Here is a 16,024-nt window from a genome sequence, read left to right as displayed (position 1 = left end):
GAGTTTGTGTGTGTGTGTGTGTGTCTATATGTATCAGTGAGAGGGAGTGTGTGTGTGTGAGAAAGAGGGAGAGAGGGAGAGGGAGTGTATGTATGTGAGTGAAAGAGTATGTGTGTGTGTGTGTGTGTGTGTGTGTGTGTGTGTGTGTGTGTATGAGAGAGAGATAGAGAGAAAGCATAAGTCTGTGTGTGAGAGTGTGTTTGTGTGTCTGTGTGTCAGTGTGTGTGAATGTTAGAACGTGTGTGTGATCTGCTTGAGAGTGTGTTTGAGCATGCCTGTGTGTGACTGAGAGTGTGTGTGAATATGTGCGTCCTTGTGTTTATGAGAGTGTGGGTGGGCGAGTGTGTATTTCTGGTTAAGACAATGGGTGCGTGTGTGACTCTGTGTGTGTGTGTGTGTGTGTGTGTGTGTGTGTGTGTGTGTGTGTGTGTGTGTGAGAGAGAGAGTGCATGTGAGACAGTGCGTGTGTGTGAGAGTGTTTTGTGTGTGTGTGAGAGTGTGTGCATGTGTGTGTGTGTATGTATCAGTGAGAGGAGGTGTGTGTGTGTGAGAAAGAGGGAGAGGGAGCGTATGTATGTGAGTGAAAGGGTACGTGTGTGTGTGTGTGTGTGTGTGTGTGTGTGTGTGTGTGTGTGTGTGAGAGAGAGAGAGTGAAAGCATGAATCTGTGTGTGAGAGTGTGTTTGTGTGTCAGTGTGTGTGAATGTTAGAACGTGTGTGTGATCTGCATGAGAGTGTGTGTGAGCGTGCCTATGTGTGACTGAGTGTAAAAGGGTCTGTGTGAATATGTGCGTCCTTGTGTTTATGAGAGTTTGTGTGAGTGTGGGTGGGCGAGTGTGTATTTCTGGTTGAGACAGTGGGTGCGTATGTGACTGTGTGTGTGAGAGACAGAGAGAGCGTGTGCATGTGACAGAGTGTTTTGTGTGTGTGTGAGAATGTGTGAACGTGTGCATGTATGTGTGGCAGGGAGTGTGTGGGTGTGAGTGAGAAGGAGTATGTGTGTGTGTCCGTGTGAGGAAGAGGGAATGTGGATGTGTGGAGAGAGATGAGTATGTCTATGTGTTTAAGTCTGTGTTTGTGAGGGTGAGTGTGTAAGTGTGTGTGAATGTGATAAACTGGTGTGATCTGTGTGACGGTGTGTGTGAGAGTGTGTGTGAATGAGAGGGTTTGTGTGTGTGTGTTGTGTGTGTATGTGTGTGTGTGAGAGAGAGAGAATGTGTGACTGTGTGTGTTTGTGTGTGTGTGTGTGTGTGAATGTGTGACCATGTGTGAATGTGTATATGTGAATGTGTACATGTGTGTGTGTGTGAGAGTGTTGTGTGTGTGTGTGTATGTTCGTATCAGTGAGAGGGAGTGTGTGTGAGAAAGAGGGAAAGAGGGAGACGGAGTGTATGTATGTGAGTGAACGGGTACATTGTGTGTGAGAGAGAGAGTATGTGTGTTTGCATTTGAGCATGTGTGTGCGAGAGTTTGTGCTTGTGTGTGTGTGTGGGCATGTGTGCGAGAGCATCTGTGTTTGTGTAAGAGTGTGTGTGTGTGTGTAAGAGAGCGAGCTAGTGTGTGTGAGAGACAGGGTATGTGTATTTCTGCTTATGAGAGTGTGTATGTGTGTGAGCGGGTGTATAAGTGTGGTTGAGAGAGTGAGTGTGAATGTGTGACCGTGTGTATGTGTGAATCTGCATATGTGCTTGTGAGAAAGAGAGCGCCTGTGTGTGAGAAAGAGTGCATGTGTGTGAGAGAGTACTGTGGGTGTGTGAGTGAGATGGAGTGTTTGTATAAGGGAGAGGGAGTGTGTGTGTATAAGAGAGTGAGAGTTTGTGTGTGTGTGTGTGTGTCTATATGTATCAGTGAGAGGGAGTGTGTGTGTGTGAGAAAGAGGGAGAGAGGGAGAGGGAGTGTATGTATGTGAGTGAAAGAGTATGTGTGTGTGTGTGTGTGTGTGTGTGTGTGTGTGTGTGTGTGTGTATGAGAGAGAGATAGAGAGAAAGCATAAGTCTGTGTGTGAGAGTGTGTTTGTGTGTCTGTGTGTCAGTGTGTGTGAATGTTAGAACGTGTGTGTGATCTGCTTGAGAGTGTGTTTGAGCATGCCTGTGTGTGACTGAGAGTGTGTGTGAATATGTGCGTCCTTGTGTTTATGAGAGTGTGGGTGGGCGAGTGTGTATTTCTGGTTAAGACAATGGGTGCGTGTGTGACTCTGTGTGTGTGTGTGTGTGTGTGTGTGTGTGTGTGTGTGTGTGTGTGTGTGTGTGAGAGAGAGAGTGCATGTGAGACAGTGCGTGTGTGTGAGAGTGTTTTGTGTGTGTGTGAGAGTGTGTGCATATATGTGTGCCAAGGAGAGAGAGTGTGTGTGTGTGTGTGTGTGTGTGGGTGTGTGTGGAAGAGGGAATGTGGGTGTGTGGGAGAGAGATGAGTATGTCTATGTGTTTAAGTGTGTGTGTTTGTGAGCTGAGTGTGTAAGTGTGTGTGAATGTGAGAAAGTGTGTGTAATCTTTGTGATGGTGTGTGTGTGTGTGTGTGTGAATGAGAGGGTGTGTGTGTGTTTGTGAGTGTGTGTTTGTGTATGTGTTGGAGTGTGTGTGAGTGTGTGTATGAGAGAGAGCATGTGTGTGTGGTGCAGAGTGTGTGTGTGAGCATGTGTGTGTGAGAGAGAGGGTTGTGAGTATGTGTGAGAAAGAGAGAGGGGATTGCTGTGTGTATGGAAGAGAGTGTGTGTGTGTTTGAGGGTCTATATGTACGAGTGAGCGTCAATGAGAGGGGGTGGGTGTGTGTGTGAAAGAGGGACAGTGTTTGAGTGTGTGTGAGAGCGAGGGAATTTGTGTGTGGGTGAGAAAGCAAGAGGGAGTGTGCATCTGTGAGTGATAGAGTATGTGTGATTGCACATGTGAGCAATAGGCTGTGTCTGTATGTGTCTATGTGTGTGTGTGTGTGTGTGTGTGTGTGTGTGTGTGTGTGTGTGTGTGAGAAAGAGAGAGAGAGGGAGTGTGTGCGACGGAAAGGCATATGTGTCTAAGAGAGGGAGCATGTATGTGTCTGTGAGGGAGAAGAAGTGTCTCTGTGATGGACAGTGAGAGGGAATGTGTGTGTGTATGTGTGTGAGAGGGCATGTGTGAGCAGGTATGCGCGTCTTTGTTTGAGTAAGAGGGAGTCTGTGTGGTATGTGACTGAGTGGCTGTGTGTGTGTGTATGAGCCAGAGTGTGTGTGTTTCTGTTAGGAGAGGGATTATTTGTGTGTTTGTGTGTGGGTGAGAGGATGTGTGTGTGTGAGCAGGAGTGTGTGTGTTTCTGTTAGGAGAGGGATTATGTTTCTGTGTGTATGTCGGTGTGTGAGGCAGAGTGTGTGTGTGTGTGTGTGTGTGTGTGCGTGTGTGTGTGTGTGCGTGTGTGTGTGTGTGTGTGTCTGACATGGAGGGTGAATATGTGTATGTGTGCATGAGAGAGAGCATGTGTGTGGTGGAGAGTGTGTGTGTGAGCATGTGTGTGTGAGAGGAAGGGTTGTGAATGTGTGTGAGAAAGAGAGAGGGGGATTGGTATGTGTATGGAAGAGAGAAAGTGTGTGTGTGTTTGAGGGACCGTGTGTTTGAGGGTCTATATGTACAAGAGAGTGTCAATGAGAGGGGGTGGGTGTGTGTGTGAAAGAGGGACAGTGTTTGTGTGTGTGTGTGAGAGAGAGGGAGCATGTGTGTATGTGTGTGAGAGAGCAAGAGGGAGTGTGTATCTGTGAGTATGTGTATGTGCACGTGTGAGGGATGGGGGTGTGTGTGTGTGTGTGTGTGTGTGCGTGCTTGCGCGCACGTGAAGGAGAGGAGTGTGCATATGTATATTTGAGGGAGAAGAGCGTGTGTGTGTGTGTGTGTGTGTGTGTGTGTGTGTGTGTGTGTGTGTGTGTGTGGGATAGGCTGTGTGTGTGTATGTATGTATGTGAGAGGGAGTGTATGTGTGTGCGCGCGTGTGTGTGGGATGGAGAAGAGTGTGTGTTTATTTGAGGGAGAAGAGTGGGTGTGTGAAGGATAGGCTGTGTGTGTGTGTGTTTGTGAGTGATGGAGTGTGTGTGTGGGAGAGGGACTGTGTGTGTGTGTGGCTGTGTGGGACAGGGAGTATGTGTGCCTGTGTGTGCAAGGGTCTATATGTCCGTGTGAATGAATGTGTGTCAATGAGAGGGTGTGTGTGTATTTTTCTATCCTATTCATTTGTGGGCATTTCTTGCCCATCCCTAGTTGCCCTTGAGGAGGTGGTGATGAGCTTCCTTCTTGAATCACTGTAGTCCTCCTGCTATAGGTTGACCCACGATGCCGTTAGGGAGGGAATTCAAGAATGTTGATCCAGTGACAATGAAGGAACAGCAATATATTTCCAAGTCAAGATGGTGAGTGTCTTGGAGGGGAACTTGGAGGAAGTGGTGTTTTCATATGTCTGCTGCCCTTGTCCTTCTAGATGGAAGTAGTCATGGGTTTGCAAGGTGCTGTCCGAGGATCTTTGGTGAATTTCCGCAGTGCATCTCGTAGATAGTACACACTGCTGCTACTGAGTGACAATGGTGGAGGGAGTGGATGCTTGTGGATGTAGTGCCAACCAAACAGGCTGCTTTGTCTTGGATAGTGTCAAGTTTCTTGACTGTTGTTGAGGCTGCACTCATCTAGCCAAGTGGGGAATGTTCCATCACACTCCTGACTTGTGCCTTGTAGATGGCGGACAGGCTTTGAGGAGTCAGGAGGTAAGTTACTTGTCGCAGTATTCCTAGCTTCTGACCTGCTCTTGTAGCTACTGTGTTTGTGTGAGCCCAGTTGAGTTTCTGATCAATGGTAACCCCCAGGATGTTGATATTAGGAGACTCAGTGATGGTAACACCATTGAATATCAAGGGACGGTAGTTAGATTGTCTTTTATTGGTGATGGTCATAGCCTGGCATTTGTGTAGCACGAATATCGATTGCCACTTGTCAGCCCAAGCCTGGATATTGTCCAGATCTTGTTGCATTTGAAGATGGACTCCTTCAGTATCTGAAGAGTCATGAATGGACTGAAAATTGTGCAATCATTGGTGAATATCCCCACTTCTGACCTTATGACGGAAGGAAGATCATTGATAAAGCAGCTAAAGATAGTTGGCCCGAGGATACTACCCCGAGGAGCTCCTACAGAGATGTCCTAGAGCTGAGATGATTGACCTCCAACAATCATGACCATCTTCCTATGTGTCAGGTATGACATGAACCACCAGAATGTTTGCCCCCTGATACCCACTGATTCCTGTTTTGTTAGGGCTCCTTGATGTCATACTTGGTCAATGATATGAAGGGTTGTCACTCTCACTTTACCTCTGGAATTCAGCTCTTTTGCCCATGTTTGAACCAAGGCTGTGATGAGATCAGGAGCTGAGTGGCCCTGGCAGAACCCAAACTGGGTGTCACTGAGCAGGTTATTGCTGAGCAGGTGCTGCTTGGTAACACTGTTGATGATACCTTCCATCACTTTACTGATGATTGAGAGTGGACTGATGGGGTGATAATTGGCCGGGTTGAATTTCTCCTGCTTTTTGTGCCCAAGATAATCTTACGCAGTTTTCCACATTGCTGGGTAGATACCAGTGTTGTAACTGTACTGGAACAGCTTGGCTGGGAGAGTGACAAGTTCTAGAAGACTAGTCTGCAGTACTATTCAATACTATTGCCGGAATATTGTCAGGCTCCGTAGCCTTTGCAGTATTCAGTGTCTCCAACCATTTCCTGATATCACATGGAGTGAATTGAATCGGCTGAAGACTGGTATCTGTAATACTGGGGACCACTGGAAGAGACTGAGATGGATCATCCACTCAACACTTCTGGCTAAAGATTACTGTGAATACTTCAGCCTTATCTTTTACACTGATGTTCTCGGCTCTTCCATCATTGAGGATAGTGTTTGTGGAATCTCCACCTCCAGTGAGTTGTTTAGTTATCTACCACCATTCATCACTGGATGTAGCAGGACTGCAGAGCTTAGATCTGATCCGTTGGTTTTGGGATCGCTTAGCTGCTTTGGCTGTTTGGTATACAAGCAGCCCTATTTGTTGGCTTCACCAGGTTGACATCTCATCTTCAGTTATGCCTGGTGCTGCTCCTGCCATACCCTCCTGCACCCTCCATTGAACCAGCGTTAATCCCCTGGTATGAGGTAACTGTTGAGTGGGGGCCAGGCCATGAGGTTACAGACTGAGCTGGAGTACAACTCTGCTGCTGTCAATGGCTCACAGTGCCTCATGGATGCCAAGTGGTGAGTTACTAGATCTGTGCAAAGTCTCACCGTGTGTTGTGTGTTTTGTGTATGTGTGTGACTGTGTGAGTGTGTGCGTGAGAGGGAGGGAGTGTGTGTGTTTCTGTGTGTGAGGGAGAGGGGGGTGTGTGTCTGTGTGTGTCTGCGTCTGTGTGAGTGTGTTTGTGTGTATCAGAGAGAGGCAGTATGTGTATGTGTGTGTGTGAGAGAGGAAATGTGTGTGTGGTTGTGCGTGAGAGAGAGGGAGTGTGTGTGTTTCTGTGTGAGAGAGAGAAAGGGGTGTGTGTGTGTGTGTGTGAGTGAGAGAGGGAGTGTGTGTGTGTGAGTGTTTGTGTTTGGAGTGAGAGGGAAAGTGTATGTGTGCACGAGGAAGAGGGTATGTTTCTGTATGTGCGTGTGAGAGTGATATGGTGCGTGTTTTTGTGTGTAAGTAAGAGGGAATGTGTGTGTGGTGGGGAGCAAGGAGTGTGTGTGCATGTGTGTCTGTGTGGCAAAGGGAGATGGAGGGAGTGTGTGTGTGTGGAAGAGAGAGAGTGAGATGGGTGCGTGTTTTTGTGTGTGAGTGAGAGGGAGTGTGTGTGTTTGTGTGTGTGTATGTGTTTGTGCGTGTGTGTGCGTGAGAGTGAGATGGTGTGTGTTTTTGTGTATGAGTGAGAGTGAGTGCGTATTTGGGAGTGTGTGTGAGTGAGAGGGAATGTGTGTGTGGACAAGGGAGTGTCTACGTTTGTGTATGTGTAACAGAGAGGATGTAGGAGAAGGTGTGTGTGTGAGGGAGACTGTGTGTATGTGAGTGAGAGGGTGTGTGTGTGTGTGTGTGTGTGTGTGTGTGTGTGTGTGTGTGTGTGTTTGTGTGTGTGTGTGTGTGTGTGTGTGTGTGTGAGAGAGAGAGAGAGAAAGACAGAGGGGGAGCATGTTTGTGTTGTGTGTTTCTGCTTGAGACAGTGTGTTTGCAAAATTCAAACCTCCAGGTGAAGAATTTCCTACTTATCTCACATTAATTTCATGCCCCTTTATTCCGAGCCTATGCCACTACCTAAGGGGAAACATTCTCTCAGCACTTACCCTGCCAAGCCCCATAACTGTCCATATATTTCAATGAGATTACCTTTGATTCTTGTAAGACCTAAACAACGGTTTTGTCCTTTGCTCAGAAGACAGTCCCTCCACACCCGGGATCATCGGGGGAACCTTCTGTGAGCAGCCTTCATTGAAACAATACTTTAATACGGTGTATGCTCACAATATTCCAGACGTGGTCTCACCAGCACCTAGTGTAGTTACAGGAAGATTTTATTACTCTTATACTCCAACCCCCATGAAATAAGGGACCATATTCCCTGAGCCTTCCTGATTAACTGCTGCATCTGTTTGAAAGCTTTGTGTGTTCTGTACACATGCCCCTCACAATCCCTTTGTGTTTCAGTTTCCTCCAGGTTTTCTCCATTTTAATAATACTGTGTTCCTTTGTTCTCCCTTTCCAACCAAACAACTTCACATTTTACCACATTATAGTCCATTTGCCAATGTGTTGCCCTTTACTTAACTACTTACATCTTGAAACTTGCCTTTTTCGCCTATTTTTGTGCAATCTACAAATTTGCCACAGCACATTTGCTTCCTTCCTCCAAGTCATTTATAAATATTGTAAACCATTGTGTTCCCAGCACGTGGAATTCCTCTGGTCACAGTTTGCCAACCTGAAAAAGAAGGCCATAATCCCCACTATAATAAAATGTGAGGCTGGGTGAACACAGCAGGCCAAGCAGCATCTCAGGAGCACAAAAGCTGACGTTTCGGGCCTAGACCCTTCGTCAGAGAGGGGGATAGGGAGAGGGAACTGGAATAAATAGGGAGAGAGGGGGAGGCGGACCGAAGATGGAGAGAAAAGAAGATAGGTGGAGAGAGTATAGGTGGGGAGGTAGGGAGGGGACAGGTCAGTCCAGGGAAGACGGACAGGTCAAAGAGGTGGGATGAGGTGGTAGGTAGGAAATGGAGGTGCGGCTTAAGGTGGAAGGAAGGGATGGGTGAGAGAAAGAACAGGTTAGGGAGGCAGAGACAGGCTGGGCTGGTTTTGTGATGCAGTGGCGGGAGGGGACTAACTGGGCTGGTTTTGGGATGCAGTGGGGGAAGGAGAGATTTTGAAGCTGGTGAAGTCCACATTGATACCATTGGACTGCAGGGTTCCCAAGCGGAATATGAGTTGCTGTTCTTGTAACCTTCGGGTGGCATCATTGTGGCACTGCAGGAGGCCCATGATGGACATGTCGACTGAGGAATGGGAGGGGGAGTTGAAATAGTTTGCGACTGGGAGGTGCAGTTGTTTGTTGCGCTCCGAGCGGAGGTGTTCTGCAAAGCGGTTCCCAAGCCTCCGCTTGGTTTCCCCAATGTAGAGGAAGCCACACCGTGTACATTGGATACAATATACCACATTGGCAGATGTGCAAGTGAACATCTGCTTGATATGGAAGGTCATCTTGGGGCCTGGGATAGGGTTGAGGGAGGAGGTGTGGGGGCAAGTGCAGCACTTCCTGCGGTTGCAGGGGAAGGTGCCGGGTGTGGTGGGGTTGGAGCGGAGTGTGGAGCGGACAATGGAGTTGCAGAGAGAGTGGCCTCTCTGGAAGGCAGACAAGGGTGGGGATGGAAAAATGTCTTGGGTGGTGGGGTCGGATTGTAGATGGTGGAAGTGTCGGAGGATGATGCGTTGTATCCAGCGGTTGGTGGGGTGGTATGTGAGAACGAGGGGGATCCTCTGGGGGCGGTTGTGGCGGGGGCGGGGTGTGAGGAATGTGTTGCAGGAAATGCGGGAGACGCGGTCAAGGGCGTTCTCGATCACTGTGGGGGGAAAGTTGCGGTCCTTGAAGAAGGTGGACATCTGGGATGTGCGGGAGTGGAATGCCTCATCGTGGGAGCAGATGCGGCGAAGGTGGAGGAATTGGGAATAGGTGATGGAATTTTTGCAGGAGGGCGGGTGGGAGGAGGTGTATTCTAGGTAGCTGTGGGAGTCAGTGGGCTTGAAATGGACATCAGTTTCTAGCTGGTTACCTGAGATGGAGACTGAGAGGTCCAGGAAGGTGAGAGATGTGTTGGAGATGGCCCAGGTGAACTTGAGGTTGGGGTGGAAGGTGTTGGTGAAGTGGATGAACTGTTCGAGCTCCTCTGGGGAGCAAGAGGCGGCGCCGAAACAGTCATCAATGTAACGGAGGAAGAGGTGGGGTTTGGGGCCTGTGTAGCTTTGGAAGAGAGATTGTATCCCGTAACCTACAAAGAGGCAGGCATAGCTTGGGCCCATGCGGGTGCCCATGGCCACCCCCTTAGTCTGTAGGAAGTGGGAGGAATCAAAAGAGAAATTGTTGAGGGTGAGGACAAGTTCGGCTAGGCGGATGAGGGTGTCGGTGGAGGGGGACTGGTCGGGCCTGTGGGACAGGAAGAAGTGGAGGGCCTTGAGGCCATCTGCATGCGGAATACAGGTGTATAGGGACTGGACGTCCATGGTGAAAATGAGGTGTTGGGGGCCAGGGAATTGGAAGTTCTGGAGGAGGTGGAGGGCGTGGGTGGTGTCACGGACGTAGGTAGGGAGTTCCTGGACCAAAGGGGAGAAAATGGAGTCCAGATAGGTGGAGATGAGTTTGGTGGGGCAGGAACATGCTGAGACAATGGGTCGAACAGGGCAGGCAGTTTTTTTTGGATTTTGGGAAGGAGATAGAAATGGGCCATGTGGGGTTGGGGAACAATGATATTGGAGGCTGTGGGTGGGAGGCCCCCTGAGGTGATGAGGTCTTGGATGGTGTTAGAGATTTTGTGCTCCTGAGATGCTACTTGGCCTGCTGTGTTCATCCAGCTCCACACTTTGTTATCTTGGATTCTCCAGCATCTGCCGTTCCCATTATCACTGCCATAATCCCCACTCACTGTTTCCTGCCCAAAATCTAATTGTCTATCTATCCTAATATGCTACCTCCAACATCATGTGTTCTTCTGCATCCCAGGTGAGATATCCTGAACCGGGGCAGCAAACAGGTAACATGGCCTTCAGCACTCTCGATCCTGGCCACAGTAAACAGTGTCTGTCCCTCTGACTATACATTTCTGTTTTCTCTCTCCTCTTGAATGACTCACTATACATTGGTCACTATGGTCGTTTTGCTCATTCTCGCTACTGTGTCCACTCTCATCCACATAGGGAGCAAGGATCTCAAACTTGTTAGACAAGCTGAATGGCTGAGGTTCCTTCAGCACTACCTACTGGACCCCTGTACCTGCTTCACTTGTCGTCATATTGTTCTGTGCCTGACTGCTGACTTGATTCATGGTGATTAATTTAAGAAGTGTGACTACCTTCTGCACCACAGCATCGAGGTAACTCTCCCCATCCCTGATGTGATGCAGTGTTTGAAAGTCAGATTCCAGCTCATCAACTGTGAGCCTGAGTTCCTCAAGTAGCTTGCATTTGGTGCGGATGTGGTTACTATGAACCACAATGGGGTTAAGTAGCTCCTACATCATACTGATGTCAATTGGAAACTTTTATATGAATGGTCAACATATAGTTAATTGTGATGAGTCAGCTGTAATTAAATATACTCCGTACAATTTCTCTTTAGACATTTAACTACTTTGCATTTATTTTTAAAATTAAAAAGAAGCTCAATTTAGCCATTGTAAGCTCAATGTTAACAAAATTAAAAATAAAGCTGCTAATATTTTGTAAGGTTTGTATTTCACGATGGGGTCTGGTCCAATTTGTCAAGAGCTGGCGAGTAAAAGGAAAAATTGTGGACGAAAATCAATTTCAGTTGGAAAGTATGTTCTGTGAAGCATAACATTTGTTGCTAGAGGCTCTTGTAATGTTCTGGTAGTGCCCTTACCTCTGATCTAGCAGGCCTGGATTCAATTCCCACCTACTCCAGACAGGTGCAATGACAGATCGATTAGAAATTTACTAATATATGTTAGAAAAAAATTCTCTAAAATTTGATGTTGATGCACCATTCCCCTTTTTGTGCTGTATTCTGAGGGGATTTCACCCTGACAAGCTCTTAAGAAAGACAAGTTCCAATTCTGTGAATTAAAACTATTATTGAAAGATTCTGCTATCCCGCATTGTACATTTATTGATATTGAGTGGTGGGTGTGTGGAATGCACTGCTGGCAGTGAGTGGAGTCAGAAACTTTAGAGACTTTTAAGCGACACTTGGACAGGCACATGGAGGATAGTAAAATGTCAGGTATGCAGGGTAGTTTGATCTTAGTAGGATAATAGGTCGGCACAACATTGTGGGCCAAAGGGCCTGTACTGTGCTGTGCTGTTCTATGTAATACGCTTTCACATTTGTACGTGAATGCCTTAAACACTAAAATAAAACAAAGTAGTGTGAATGCTGAAGATTTGAAACAGAAACAGAAAATGCTGGATAAACTCAGAAGGCCTGGCAGAATCAATGGGAAGGAAGCAGGGTTAATGTTTCAGGCCTGGCCTAGACTCAAAACATTAAATTGATTTTCTTCTCACAGATGCTGCTAAACCTTTGAGGTTTCGGCTGCAATATTTGCTTTTGTTGCAGATGTCTTAATTTATTAGTAACTTTCTAACATTGTGTTATCAGGACCTGCATCTATTACTGTTTTCCAAATCATAAACTGTAATAAGTATGACTGATTAATCGATAGGGAATTCCAGCTTTTAATTTGTGAGCTGTTTTTTTTTGCCATAGTTAATGTTCTTTTTTTCAAAGAGGATAATTTGAATGTATGTGGAACTGTTCAGTGTACATATTTTTCTTTTCTAATGGGATTAATTTGGAGGCAGCTATTATACACAATATAGTTCGACTGAAGCAAAAAACAGTTGAGTCAATAAAGCTGGAAGTCATTGGGGTACGGATGGCAGTGTTCCGAAATGGGCACAGATCCAGCCAGCTATGCCAAGTGTGAGGCTCCATTCAGGTTAATCTTGGACCTCATTCTTTGCCCAGACCCCATCTCCCACCGGAAACCATCGGGAATTTCTATCCACATAGATGGAAATGCAAATTACTGGGTGGTCAGATAGATGTTAGGTGTCCATGGAAACTATAGTGACAGTAACAAGGCCAACCAAGTGGCCCTCATAGGATATAAGCTCCCTGGTTGGGACTGTTAATTTGGCCTATTCAGGGAGCCCTGGCTGACAGATTTAAACAGGAGTGTCAGGGGTTCTGCTCACTCTGGGAGCTACCCTGTGCTAGATTTCAGTTCTTGCACCAGCTGAGATTACTATGAAGGACTCTCTCTCTCAAAGTCTCCCCTGGCCTGAGGCATGGTGACCGTCAGAATAAACCATCACAGATCACACCTCTGTATTGAGAGAATAGCCTTCTGGCCCTGCTGAACTTCAGGAACTTTGCCCTCACCGAGGATTACGGGGAAAATGCAGGGTAGTGGAGTTGAGAATTATCAAATCAACTTTGATCTCTTTGAATGGTAGATGAGGCTCAAAAGGCTGAATAACCTCCTTCTGCTCCTGTGTCTCATAACTTTATAACCTGCTATGGATTATCTTAACAGCACATTCCAAATTCATGATGCTCCCAGTTAGAAGAAGGGCAGAAGTATCTTGAGAAAGCTCTAATTCTAAGATTCTCTCTAAGCAACACACCAATCCTGACTTGAAATCACTTTGTCATTCCTCCATTGTAGCTGGGTCAAAGCCTTTGAATTCCTCTTTGCATAGAATTATGGGTTTGCCTGGACTGTAACAATTCAAAAAGGTGGCTCATCCCGTCGGCTCAAAGGCAGGAAGGAAAGAACAGCAAATACTGCTCCAGGCAGTGACATTATCACAATTGCAACAAAAGGCACTTGATTTGGGAAGTATTCAGGGTGCTCAGACTTCTTGATAGTATTCATGTCCACACTTTCCAAGACTGTTTGTCCAGGTAGCTTCTCAGTCTCACTGCAGCCATCTCATTATTGCTCTTGCTTTATCTGAGACAGTGTTTTAGATCCCACGATGGTGACTGGTGGAATTTTCATTCACTTAATAGAGCTGGAAATGGAAACTAGTGTCACCAAACAAGACCTTGAATCTATCATTGTTGTTCTAGTTCACTGATGTCCTGCAGGGCATGAAATCTGCTGCCCTTGTGCATACTGTTCTCCATGTGAGTCCAGACCCATAGCGATGCAGTTGACTCCAAAATGGCCTAGTAAGCTACTTAATCAAGGTCAATTAGGAATAAGAAACAAATGCTGGATGCTGCATCCCAACATAAAGAAAAGAGAGAAAAAACATTGACAGTCAAGAAGACAAGTGTCAATGATAGGTCATAGTTTAAAATTTAGTTTAATAAACTACACACCCCGTATGCAATGCAATGCAACCTGTAGAGCATAATGGGTGAAAAAAAAACAATGCTGTTGATTCACTCTTGTTTCCGTTATTTGTGCAAATCTGTAAACTTTGTTCAGGCTTAACATGACATGAATGTCTAGATTATGTTAATAAATCATGACTCTGCTATTTAATCAGGTTCTTTGATCCCATGAGCTGGACAGTGCTCCCACTTGTGAATTTAAGCAAGTACAGCTGTTAAGGTGGAAATATATTGGCTATGGAGAACAAAATCTCCCAAATTACCTGCACTTATGTCTGCTTTCACTGCTATCATTCCTGCTAGCAGCAGTGAGCAAAAAGAAAGCCCTTCTGTATATAAATATCGTGGTCCCATGGTTGGTAGAATGCTACAACAGAGTGACTGAAATGACGGTAGAGCAGTGGATCCAGGAGAAATTTTGATCCATCTCTCTGTGGTGACTGTAAAACAATTTTGAATCTAGGGCTATGTTTATTTTGGCTCACTGTACTTTATTTTTTCTGCAGTTAAAATGTAACTGTGACTGGTTTTCATAAGAAAACCCCAGCTACCATTCAAGGTAATGCAACTAATGTGGCGTGTGGAGAATGAGAAAAAATGTTTGAAGGAGGTTTTTTATGTGAAGTAGCCTCTGTGAAAAATACAGTTTTCAGAATTGTGTATAATTACTTTAAATGTAGAGAATTGTAACGGGCTGTTTGGTGCAGTTGGTCTACGCTAGTGTTTGTGCTGCACATGGTTCTCCAACCACATCAGTCCTGATCTTCCACTTGTTCCTCCTCCCTGTGTTTATCTAACTTCCTTTCAAATGTATGCCTGCTGCTTTTCTCAAACTATTCTTTTTAGTAGCTAGTTCCAGTCGTTTGCTGTGTTGTTTTTTTCCTGCTGAATTCCAATCTTGGATTATTAGTGGCTCTTTGATTTTGATAACTCTAGAATAGACTTGATGGGCCAAAGGGACTTTTTCTGTTTGTCGACCTCTATGACTGTATAACTTGGTTTATATTGCATTGCAAGTCTATACTTGTATACATAATACAGAATAAGAAAAAGTCCATCTAGATAGGAAGTCACAATGGGCTTGCCATTCAGGGAATGGCTTTTAAAATATTGCTGTTATGGAACAGAGAATAGCAAGATCCCATTGACTGATATATGTTGGGAGCGTGAGCTGGCTTGGAGAACTCCATAAGCCGTCTAGTGCCATGAAGTCTTTAAAGTACCTGAACATTCAGAATGCCCTTTGTTTCATACTAATTTGAAATACAGAACAACAGTCACTGCAGATTTGCCTCTGTATTGTACTGAAGTATTGTCTTGCATAATGAGTGAGTGGAAGTTGAGCCTACAGCCTCTGTCTCTGATGATAATGCCATCCATTGTGCCAGTCTGATACTTAAGTGTAACAATGTAGATGAGTTTGAATAAGACCTAAAACCCATTATTACTGACATCTCAGCATTTTTGAATTCTCCTGTACCTTTAGAAGGACTGTTTTAGTCCTGATGTGCAGTTCTGTTTGACTGTAATTTGTACTGTAATATATCTGTTGTCAAACAACAACAGGAATGAGGACTGACTACAGGATTGCACCTCAGTTTAATTAAGATTAGCAACCTTTATTTTCTGTTTGCTATTTCATCATTTGTTGTTTATTGTTCTAATTGAAAGCAGTACGAATAAAATCTGTGAATCTCAATGAAACCAAGTTTATTTCCAATGAATGTATTAAATGGTTCAAAGATTATGCTTGGGGATGCAGTATTAGATATGGAAGTTTTTTTGGTGAATTTCTGTCATTTTCACTTCAGACTGTCGAAGCAATGATTCTGGGAGTAACATTTTGTGTCAGGCCATTGCTTGATGAGTCTGTGGGATGGCTGTGCCTCTTGTGGGACAGTTCCCCAGCTATTATGAAGGAAAAGTTTGAAATGGGTGACAGGGCTGAGTTTGCAATTGCTGTTTCCAGTGCCTGCCCCAATGCCACGTCATCCATCCAGTTTCATTCCTTTCAGATTTCATTGCAATTTGATACAATGGAGAGGCTACTGGTCTGTATCAAAGAACAGTTCAGAGTCAACCAGATTACTGCGGATCTGGAGTCACCTGGGCAAGATCAGGTAAGGATGACAGATTTCTTTCCCTCAACAACACTATGAAGCAGATGGATTTTTAAGACAATCATTTCATGGTTCCAAAAGGCTCGCTTTTGATTCTAGACCGATAATTTCATCCATAAGTTGCATACACAGTTGCCATGCTATCTGAACTGACACCAAGCCTTGGGATTACTTGTCCAATGACACTATCACTCCAGATGATTATTATTGATTCCAGCTGGTGTAATACTGGTCATGTGATCTCCTAGCATGAAACCTGGCTTTAAGACCACCATCCTATTTTTTTAACAATTTAATTACT

The 16,024-nt window shown here is 45.5% G+C and overlaps 1 protein-coding gene across 12 annotated transcripts in view; it reads left to right on the top strand.

The window, feature by feature from the left end:
- LOC125459529 (leucine-rich repeat-containing protein 4C-like) overlaps positions 1-16,024 on the top strand; it is a 966,049-nt gene that overhangs the window by 931,931 nt on the left and 18,094 nt on the right. For 9 of the 12 annotated variants that reach the window (XM_059652143.1, XM_048546069.2, XM_048546067.2 and 6 more), the window contains one exon: positions 15,619-15,723. The exons of the other annotated variants lie outside the window; for them this stretch is intronic. The gene's annotated coding sequence lies outside the window, so the exon portion shown is untranslated. The remainder of the gene's footprint in view (positions 1-15,618; positions 15,724-16,024) is intronic. 12 annotated transcript variants of the gene reach the window in all.

Source organism: Stegostoma tigrinum, chromosome 17 (assembly GCF_030684315.1).
Source record: "Stegostoma tigrinum isolate sSteTig4 chromosome 17, sSteTig4.hap1, whole genome shotgun sequence".
In the NCBI taxonomy this organism is placed as follows: domain Eukaryota; kingdom Metazoa; phylum Chordata; class Chondrichthyes; order Orectolobiformes; family Stegostomatidae; genus Stegostoma; species Stegostoma tigrinum.
The sequence above is the reverse complement of the archived record's forward strand: the minus strand, read 5'-3'. Positions and strand labels throughout refer to the sequence as shown.